Source organism: Pipistrellus kuhlii, unplaced genomic scaffold, assembly GCF_014108245.1.
Source record: "Pipistrellus kuhlii isolate mPipKuh1 unplaced genomic scaffold, mPipKuh1.p scaffold_m20_p_2, whole genome shotgun sequence".
NCBI classification, from domain to species: domain Eukaryota; kingdom Metazoa; phylum Chordata; class Mammalia; order Chiroptera; family Vespertilionidae; genus Pipistrellus; species Pipistrellus kuhlii.
This window is the reverse complement of record NW_023425515.1, coordinates 97,817,455-97,828,252: the sequence shown is the minus strand read 5'-3', so window position 1 is coordinate 97,828,252 and position 10,798 is coordinate 97,817,455. Positions and strand designations below refer to the sequence as shown.

At 38.7% G+C, this 10,798-nt stretch overlaps 1 long non-coding RNA gene and 1 pseudogene across 1 annotated transcript in view; both read right to left on the bottom strand.

Moving 5' to 3' along the window:
* Positions 1 to 3,090: 3,090 nt before the first annotated feature.
* LOC118724171 overlaps positions 3,091 to 10,798 on the bottom strand; it is a 9,484-nt gene continuing 1,776 nt past the window's right edge. The window contains exons 2-3 of the long non-coding RNA XR_004989511.1: positions 5,976 to 5,981; positions 3,091 to 3,595 (exon numbers count right to left, since the gene is read on the bottom strand). This is a non-coding gene — a long non-coding RNA (uncharacterized LOC118724171). The remainder of the gene's footprint in view (positions 3,596 to 5,975; positions 5,982 to 10,798) is intronic.
* Positions 4,387 to 5,975, bottom strand: LOC118724169 (annotated as a pseudogene).

Sequence of the window (10,798 nt, the reverse complement as noted above, 5' to 3'; positions counted from 1 at the left end):
AGTTTCTTCCCTGGAAATGTGCAGCTCTTGCAATCATTTATCACACTGTGCAAACTGCCTATCAGAATGCATTTTTTAAAACTATTTTATTCAAACCTATTAGAAGCCCAGTGCATCAAATTTGTGCACTCGGGGGCAGGGGGTTCCCTCAGCCTGGCCTGAGCCCTCTTGCAGTGGGGAGTCTGGGAGCCTTCCAGGGATGTCCAACTGAAGCTGGCAGTCGAACATCCTTAGTGCTGCTGTGGAGGCAGGAGGGCAGCACTTCCCCTGTGGGAGCACACTGATCACCAGGGGGCAGCTCCTGCATTGAGTGTCTGTGCTCAGCATAGTGACTGGTCATTCTGCCATTTGCCAAAACCACCTCTCTATCATCTCCCGAAGGAGTCCCAGATTTCAAGAGGGCACAGGCCAGGCCAAGGGCCCCCTCTGGTGTATGATTAGGGCCAGGGAGTGACTGTGGGAGGACTCCAAGGTGTGCCTGGCCCATCTCACTTAGTTTTGATCAGCCAGACCCCAGCAGCAAGCTAGCCTATCGATTGGAGCGTCTGCCCCCTGGTGGTCAGTGCTCATCATAGGAAGCAGTTAAGCAGCGTTAGCATATCATTAGCATATTATGCTTTTATTGGTTGAATGGCCAACTGGACGACTGGACACTTAGCATATTAGGCTTTTATTAATAGGATTCTTTTGCTACAGTGCTTCATTCATTCATTCAATAAGCATGTAATAACTTTTTACTATAAGCATTATAGAGCATACCACCTCCACACTTGGGGAACATGTACTCCAGAGGAGTATCAAAATAAAGGGATGCGATATTTTTATTTTTAAAAACTAGGTTACAATCCCTTAAGAATGCAATAATAATGTAAGTCATTCTCTCTTTGTAAAGCAAAACTAATTAGGACCAGTAATTCATCTTTCAAATGAGCAAATTTTGTTTCACACATACATGTCTAATTTCCTTTCTTCTATTTCTTTAAACAGAAAAATAATTATTAAGATATTCTTTCTTAAATAATGAAGGATAGTAAACCAGATCATGCTTCTTAGCTGTTAGAAAGAGATGAATTTCTTATTCCTCTTTTTCTGCCTATTTAACAAGATATTGATTTTTTTTAATTGAAAAAAATGAAAATAATCCTGGATACAGAGAAAAAGAATCTGAGGAACTAAGACAAACTAGTTCTGGAGCAAATATATCAATAGTGGTTCCAATTTTCCAAGATAATATGGAAAAGTCTCCTAATTAGAGTCCTCTGTACAGATCCAAGGGATAATGGTATCCCATAATCAATATTTGTAAAGCCCACTGCAGAAGCAAAAGTTTAGTTTATATATGAAAGTTCTTTTTAAATTTTCAGCCTTATACATTTTCTTTAGGTAAGACACTAAGTTTAATGAAATTCTTTGAAGTAATCTGTCTTTACAGTGCTCTGTCTTCTGGCATTTGCCTGATTTATTATGCATAATGTAAACTTTTTTTTATGGCTCCTAATGATATTTTCCTTTAAAGTGTCTAAAAGAAGAGGGAATATTCTGAGAGGTTCTGACTTATTCTAAACTATATTACTAGAAAAAGTGACATAAATTATTTGCAAAAACATTACAGACTATAACATATCAACAACTCTTTATTTAGATATTCTAAGTGCATAGAATATTTTTAAATATATTTTATTGATTTTTTACAGAGAAGAAGGGAGAGAGATTGAGAGCTAGAAACATCGATGAGAGAGAGACATCAACCAGCTGCCTCCTGCACCCAGGAGGATGTGCCCGCAACCAAAGTACATGCCCTTGACCGGAATCGAACCTGGGACCTTTCAGTCCGCAGGCTGACACTCTATCCACTGAGCCAAACCAGCTTCGGCAGGGTATAGAATATTATCTGCATATCCGAAGAGAGAGAAGAGAGAAGGAGAAGGAAATACGATATCTATATCTATCCATCTATCTATCTACCTATCTATCTATTTATCATCTATCATCATCATCTATCTAAAGAAGAAATTGGAGCTATATTGAGAGTGAAGATTAAGAAGACAATAAAAATCTTCAGAGACCCCAATGTTCTCCACCAAGAACTATTTTATCATTTTGAAAATCTCTATTTATACCATTATTTTATTTTCAGATGTTAGCTTTTTATGTAGGTATGTTCCATGTATAAACATTTTGAAGCCTCTTACAAAATATTTACACCACTTGTCATCTATTTACATATTTTAAGAGCAACTTTTCTAACAAACAAAATTAAATTTATGAAGTTATGAAATTTTTCTAAAAATTTACTCTATTATCACAAAACAAATAAAGATAAACAATATTTTAAAAACAAAATTAAAATTTCATTTCAGTTAAGACCACTTTTTGGCATTTTGCTCATTTATTCTGCCTTTTTTTTAATAGCATCAGCATCACATTACTATTTTATATTGCATATATGTAGCACTTGCCTTAAGTTTTCAACATGTCATTTGTAATTAAAGGTAGACACTGAGTCAATATGAACAACAGATTAACTAAACTGCACTGTAATTTAGGTAAAATTGCTGTGTCACTGTATATTACATGCAAAATCCACTTAAGTTGGCATTTAACCAACAGTACTGCATGAACAAATAATTCAATATTTTCATACCTGAAAACTGTATCATAAATTCAACATTGCCATGTGAAAACTACATAAGTCTTTCTCCTGTAAAATGATACTGTTTAGTTTATTTATTTATTTTTATTTTTTAATATTTTTTATTGATTTTTTATAGAGAGGAAGAGAGAGGGATAGAGAGTCAGAAACATCGATGAGAGAGAATCATCAATCAGCTGCCTCTTGCACACTCCCTACTGGGGATGTCCTGCAACCAAGTACATGCCCTTGACTGGAATCGAACCCGGGACCTTTCAGTCCACAGGCTGACACTCTATCCACTGAGCCAAACCGGTTTTGGCCTGTTTAGTTTAAGAGGTTTAACTTTCATATATTTTAACTATATTTAAGGTCTTGAGTTCAAAATCATATAAAACTCTTTCATATTTAAAATAAACAATCCCAGTTTAATCAGTGCATTAAATTTTCTTTTTAAGTTCACTTGAATGATAATTATCTTTTCTATTAAAGTAATGAATTTGATAAGATTTTTAAAGGTATCTTACAACAAAATTCTAACTGTAAATGTATTCATGGTAATTTTCAAATTCCTTATGATTTCTCCCCTAAAGAATCTTAGAAAATTTGTAATAAAATTATAAAGCTGACTTGCATATTTACAAAATTTTGAATATCAAATATAGGCAACTCATAAAAACAAACAAACAACAAAAAACAAACACTTATTTGTTCAATGGATATTTGTGAATTGCCAGGTACACTGCATACCTTTAAGGAATTATTCTATTATTGAAAACAACTTGATGTCAAGTAAAATCTTGACATTCAATCCAGCCTTCTTTCTGTGCCTTCCCACTGACTTGTTTACTAAACACTGCCACATTAAATGATGGTGCTTAAGCAAAAATGCTGCAAACACGCATTACATCCCCATCCTCCTACCCACACTGAGATGTGCTGCCTGCCATGAGATGAAATCTGCTAAGTCATATACATTATAGCAAGCATTCCAGATTCCTAAAAGGACCAAATACTTTGGCATTAATACAATTTACTCTCTGTTTTCTCAAATATACAAAATATACTATACATTTCCACTTTTTTGAGTGCTCTCTCTCTCTCATATATATATATATATATTTTAGTTTGTAATTAAAATTTTTCCAAGTGAACTACAGACCATCAGTGTGATTGCATGAACACGCAGGTCCTTTCAGCAGCTCAGTTCTGGCACCTCTTCAGGTGCAAGGTCAGGCGGTCTGGAGTGGGAGAAGCTGCGGTTGCACACCCCGAACTGGAATGTTTTGGTCCTGGTATTCTTCTGGTAGTGGCACATCAGCTCATTAGAGCATGCGAACCTCTCAGGTCCATTGTACAGCTTCTCACTAGTATGAGTCCTCAAGTGAGCTTTTAAATGAGAAGAGTTTGTATAAACTTTTGTGCAGCTAGGGTAATCACAGTAGTGGATGGATCATTTCTCCATTTGGGGTTACTCCTTCTGTTGTATCTGACAGGTTGGATGTTTTGCAAATTAAAAGGTAGGGTTGCAGGTAAATTTAGATTGTGAATTGCCAGTTAAAAAAAAAAAGTAATTGTAGCAGCATAGAATGGAAATGGGGTTGAATCCAGGAGCATCTCTGCTTGTCTATCTGGACTTTCATGCTCTGAGCTGTACAATGAACCTGTAGGCCTGATCCTGCCCCAACTGCCCTCCTCTGCTGGCCAATTTGGTTCTGATAGGTTGGTTTCTATGCCAGTCAGTGTCAAAAGCTCCTCCTCCTAGGCAGCCATAGGCTCCTCACAGTTGACCCAGATTTTTTTTGTTTGTTTGTTTTTTATTGTTTTTTTGTTTTGTTTTGTTTTTTGGAGAAGGGGGAATGTGAGCTGTTTATTAAGTGGTTATTATAGGTCTCAGACCACATAAGTGGTGTCTGACCCAAGAATGTAACCTGTCAATGTTGAATACAATGCCTCAAGGCTGGTCCTGGTGAGCCCCAAGGTCAGTAATGAAACTGAATACCTTCAGTCACATACTGCTTCCAGGTATCCAGGCTGGGCAGCAGGGATGAGATGCCCATGACATGCCAGGTCTCATCAGACACCACTGAGATCTGGTAGGATTGCAGCTGCATGTCTGCCTCTGCCAGGAGCCAAATCATGGTAGGCAACATGGCATGGTTGGAAGGCTGAGTCCAGAACAGGAGCGGGGGTAGACCCCTGCAGAGAGGCACTTCTGCTCTGAAGGCAGCACTGTTGAGTGCCTGTGGCACAGGTGTGGTGTCCTGAACAAAGCCCACAGCTTGGTAGGGGGCATCAGCCAAGGCCATGCTCAGGAAGCCTTCTCTGCAACCTTCTTTTTCTGGCACAGTGGGGTTATGGGAGGTGGTTAAATTGAGGCCAGCCTCCTTCAACATCAGTTTGGCATTCACTAAATTCACATCATCATGATTAGAAAAGTCTTTGAGGAGACCAACAATGACTGTGGAGCTCAGACAGTTCCTGACATTCTTCAGGGATAAGCCCTGCATCACCACTTGGATGGTCCCTTTGGGGGACCCTGCCCACACTCTCATCAGAGTTCCCAGAGCTTTTGCCAGCCTGATCCAAGGTTTGGTGTGCAGAGAGAAGGTGCTGGTAAGGTCTTGGGCATTCATGATTCCCCAGCGAGGGCTCTCCTCTTCACCATGTCCACAAACTGGACAGCGATCTCCTTGGTGCTGGTGCTCATGTTGGAATAGCTGATTATGTTCTCATGGTCTACCAAGGGCTCTGTCCCAAGGAGGCTCCTGTGTGAACAAGACCAGCGCTGCGCCTGCGCACTGCCCGGACTGAAGGGCCCAGAGCAGGATGCCCTCATCCATGATCCCTCTGTGGGTGCAGTTCAGCATGTGCACTCCCTTCTTGCACAGGGCAAAAGTGCTATCATTCAGCAGGCCTGTCGTGGAGGGCAGGAGAGGGGTGTGCACAGTGATGAAGTCACAGAGGGACCAGATATCCTAGAGAGGCAGCTTCTGAATACTGAAGAAGGCCAAGACCTCTCTTGAGATGATGGACATACCTTACAGTCTTCATCCTGAAAGACTGCATCCAGATGGCCACCTCTCTAGATCTTCCCTAGGCCAAGAATTCCCAGGATCTTTCCATTCAACTCAGTTCCCATGAACTTCTTTTGGTCCCATTTGTCATCCTTCATTAAAGCCATCTCCTGGGGAATCTATCTGGCCAGACACATGATCATCACACTGGTGAGCTCTGCAGCACTAATATTGTTCCCACTGAGAATGTTAATGACCAGGATGCCCTTCCTTGTGGCAGCCTCCAGATCCACATTGTCCATGCTGGTGCCAGCCCTGCCCACCACCTGGAGCTTTTCTGCTGCGCTGATGACACCCACAGTCATCTTGGTGGCTGAGCAAAGGATAAGGCCTTTGTAATCTTTCAGCTTGGCTATCAGTTCCTCTTTGCTCAGGTTCTGCTTCTTTACCACCTGCAGCCCTCCATCTTGCAGGATCTTCTGGCAGCAAGGGTCCAGGCTGTAACTGATGACCATTTTCTGTAGATTTGAAAAGCCATTGCTGGAGCTGGCCTCGGGATCCACTGGAGCCAGCCTTGGGATGGACCACTCTCCCTGGACAGAAACACATCTAAGCCCCAGATTTGGTTCTGGTTGGTCAGTTTCTATGCCAGTCAGTGTCTCTGGGCCTATCAATGGGGTCTGATCAGAAAGGCGGGCCTGATTAGCAGCTCCAGTGGAGTCCTGGAGAGAAATGGAGGTATGGCTGCTGGTTAGATTGGAAGAGAAAGAGAAAGGCAAGTGCTGGTCAAAAACTGCCACAGAGGCAATGGATCAGTCTTTGATTCTCTCTTCAGGTCTATCTCTGGCCCTGATTCATAGCCCACTCAGCAATCAGTGCTGGGACATTGGGCCTGCAGAGGAAATAATGCCATGACAACCCAGGACTTACTTCTGGTCTGTTAGAGCTTTGGTCAAAATGAGATAATAGAGATAATAAAAGAGTAATATGCTAATTAGACAAGACATTCTTCCAGATAATCTTCTGGACAAAGCCACAGCAGCAGGGGTGAGACAGAGGCAGCTGCTGCAGCAGCAGGGGCCAACACTCTTGCACAAATTTTGTGCATAGGCCCTCTAGTTTTGTCTATAAGCAAATGTCTGAACTGAGAAAAATGAATAAGATTTAGGATCTTGTTCCTAACTTTAAGTTAAAGTCAATAGTGATTTGCACAAGGTATACTATTATATTTTTGGCATAACTATAATAATTCTTTGTTTCCTTAAAGTGAGGTCCATTTAAGTATTATATTTTGTTGCTTTTATTTTTTTTATTAAATTATTATCTGTGTACATATTTTAACATTGCCCCCCCTCCCATACATACCCTCCCTCCCCAGAGTTTTGTGTCCATTGGTTGTAGTTATATGCATGTATACAATACAAGTCCTTCAGTTGATCTCTTATCTCCCTCAAATCTCTCTATCCTCCCCGCTGTAATATGACAGTCTGTTTGTTGCTTTACTGTCTTTATATCTACCTTTTGGTTCATCAGTTTATAATGTTCTTTATTATCCATAAATGAGTGAGGTCATGTGGTATTTCTCTTTCATTGACTGGCTTATTTCAATAAGCATGATGTTCTCCAATTTTATCCAGGTTGCTGCAAATGATGAGAATTCCTTCTTTTTTATGGCAGCATAGTATTCTATTGTGTAGATGTACCATAGTTTTTGGATTCAATCATCTGTTGATGGGCACCTAGGCTGTTTCTAAATTCTAGCTATTATAGATTGTGCTGCTATGAACATAGGGGTGCATATATCCTTTCTGATTGGTGTTTCTAGTTTCTTGGGATATATTACTAGGAGTGGGATTACTGGATGAAATGGGAGTTCCATTTTCAGTTTTTTGAGGAAACTCCATACTGTTCTCCACAGTGGTTGCACCAGTCTGCATTCCTACCAGCAGTGCACGAGGGTTCCTTTTTCTCGGCAACATCGCCAACACTTGTCGTTTGTTGATTTGTTGATGTTGGCTATTCAACTGGATGCCTCTAGTATTTTTATGGTTTCCCATCTTATGTTTAAGTCCTGTATCTATTTTGAGTTTATTTTTGTGTATGGTGTAAGTTGGTGATCTAGTTTCACTCTTTTGCATGTATCTGTCCAATTTTCCCAACACCATTTATTGAAGAGACTGTCTTGACTCCATTGTATATTCGTGCCTCCTTTATCAAATATTAATTGGGCATAGTGATTTGGGTTGATATATGGGTTCTTGATTCTATTCCATTGATCTAAGTGTCTATTCTTGTGCAAGTACCAGGCTGTTTTGAGAACAGTGGCTTTGTAATACAGCTTGAAGTCTGGTATTGAGATTCCCTCCTACTTTACTCTTCTTTCTCAGGATTGCTGTGGCTATTCAGGGTCTTTTATTGTTCCAAATGAACTTTTGAAGAATTTTTTCTAGGTCAGTGAAATATGCTGTTGGTATTTTAATGGGGAGTGCATTGAACCTATAGATTGCTTTAGGAAGTATGGACATTTTGATGATGTTGATTCTACCAATCCATGAACATGGTATGTTCTTCCATCTGTTTACATCTTCCTCTCTTTTTTCAGTGTCCTGTAGTTTTCCATTTATAGGTCCTTTATTTCCTTAGTTAAGTTTATACCTAGGTATCTTAATTTTTTTTGTGCGATGGTAAATGGAATTGCTTTTTTATTCTCTGTTTCTGTAAGTTCACAATTGGTGTATAGAAATGCCATAGATTTCTTGGCATTAATTTTTTATCCAGCTACATTGCCAAATTCATTTATTAAGTCAATTAGTTTTTTAATGGAGTCTTTTGTGGTTTTTTTTTTTAATGTACAATAGCAAATAAGATGTGGATGCCTTTTATTTCCTCTTCTTGTCTAACTGCAATGGATAGTACTTCCAGTATTATGTCAAAGAGGAGTGGCCATAGTGGGCATCCCTGTCTTGTTCCTGTTCTTAGAGGGAATGGTTTTAGTTTTTGCCCATTGAGTATGATGTTGGCTGTGGGTTTATCATATATAGCTTTTATTATGTTGAGGTATGATCCTTGTACTCTCACCTTGTTGAGAGTTTTTATCAGGAAAGGGTGTTGGATTTTATAAAAGGCCTTTTCTGCATCAATCGATATGACTACCGTATTTTAAGACGACCCCCTAATTTTACAGTTAAAACATAGGTGTAGGCCTATATTCACTGTATAAGACTACCTCCCACTTCAAAAAAAAAAGACTTACTTTGCCGTCAAGATCTGCAGGTAATTTTTGTGCAATTTTGGTCTTTTGCCCCAGATTTTCGGTTGACTTTTTTTTTTTCTTTTCAAAAGTCGTCTTATACACCAGAAAATACGGTATATGATTTTTATCTTTCAATTTATTTATGTGATGTATCACATTTATTGATTTGAAGATATTGTACCATCCTTGCATTCCTGGAATAAATCCTACTTGGTCGTGGTGTATGATCTTTGTGATGTTCTGCTGGAGCCGATTTGCTAGAATTTTTTGAGGATTTTGGCATCTATGTTCATAAGGGATATTGGCCTGTACATCTCTTTCACTGAGTTGTCTTTATCTGGTTTTGGTATCAGGGTGATGCTGGCTTCATAGAAGAAGTTTGGAAGTGTTCCTTCCTCTTAAATTTTTTGAAATAATCTGAGGAGGATAGATTTTAGTTCTTCCTTGAATGTTTGTTAAAACTCTCTGTGAAGTCATCTGTCCCTGGGCTTTTGTTTGCTGGAAGCTTTTTGATGACTGTTTCAATTTCTTCCCAAGTCACTGTTCTATTGAAATATTTAGATTCTTCCAGATTGAGTTTTGGAAGGTTGTATTTTTCTAGGAATATGTCCATTTCCTCCAGGTTGTTCAGTTTGTTGGAATAGAGTTGTTAGTAGTATTTTGTAACAATCCTTTGTATTTTGGTGGGTTCTGTTATTTCGCCTCTTTTGTTTTTGATTTTGTTTATTTGGGTCCTCTCTCTTTGTTTCTTGGTTAGCCTGGATAGAGGTTCATCTATTTTGTTTATCCTTTCAAAGAACCAACTCTTGGTTTTGTTGATCTTATGTATTGTTTCTTTGGTCTCTATGTCCTTTATCTCCACTCTGATTTTTGTTATTTCCTTCCTTCTGCCTTCTGCTTGCACTGGGCTTTTTTGTTGCTCTTTTTTTTTTTTTTTACTCTTTGAGTTGTAGAGTTAGATCATTTGTTACCTTTTTTTCTTGTTTTTTTTGCAATAGGCTTGTAGGGGTATGAACTTCCCTCTCAAAACTGCTTTTGCTCTGTCCCATAGATTTTTGATTGTTGTGTTTTCATTGTAATTTGTTTCCAGGATGTTTTTAATTTCTTCTTTGATTTTTCTGGTAACCCAGCCCTTGTTTAATAGCATCCTGTATAGTCTCCATGTATTTGATTTCTTTAGATTATTTTTATTGTAGTTAATTTCCTGTTTTATGCCACTGTGACCTGAGAAGATGCTTGATATGATTTCTATCTTCTTGAATTTGAAGAGACTTTGCCTATGTCCCAAAATGTGGTCTATCTTTGAGAATGTCCCATGTGCGCTTGAGAAGAATGTATTGTATATTCTGTGGCTTTGGGGTGGAATGTTCTGAAGATGTTGATTAATTCCATCTGGTCTAGGGAGTCATTTAAGATTGATATTTCTTTGCTGATTTTTTGTTTAGATGATTTGTCAAAAGGTGACAGTGGGGTATTAAAATCTCCTACTATGATTGTACTGCTATTAATCTCTCCATTAATGTCCTCCAGCAGTTTTGTTATGTATTTGGGTGCTCTCGTATTGGGTGCATATATTAATATATTTACCAGGGTTATTTCTTCTTATTGGATTGCTCCCTTTAGTATTATGAAGTGGCCTTCACTATTTCTTGTTATGTCCTTCACTCTGAGATCTAATTTTTCAGATATAAGTATTGCTACCCCGGTTTTTTTTTTTTTTTTTTTTTCATTTCCATTCACCTGGAAAACCTTTTTCCATCCCTTCAGTCTGTGTGCATCTTTTTTTCTGAGGTGGTTTCTTGTAGACAACAGATATATGGGTCTTGTTTTCTTTTCCAATCTGTTACCCTATGTCTTTTGATTGGAGCATTTAATCCATTTACATTTAAAGTTATT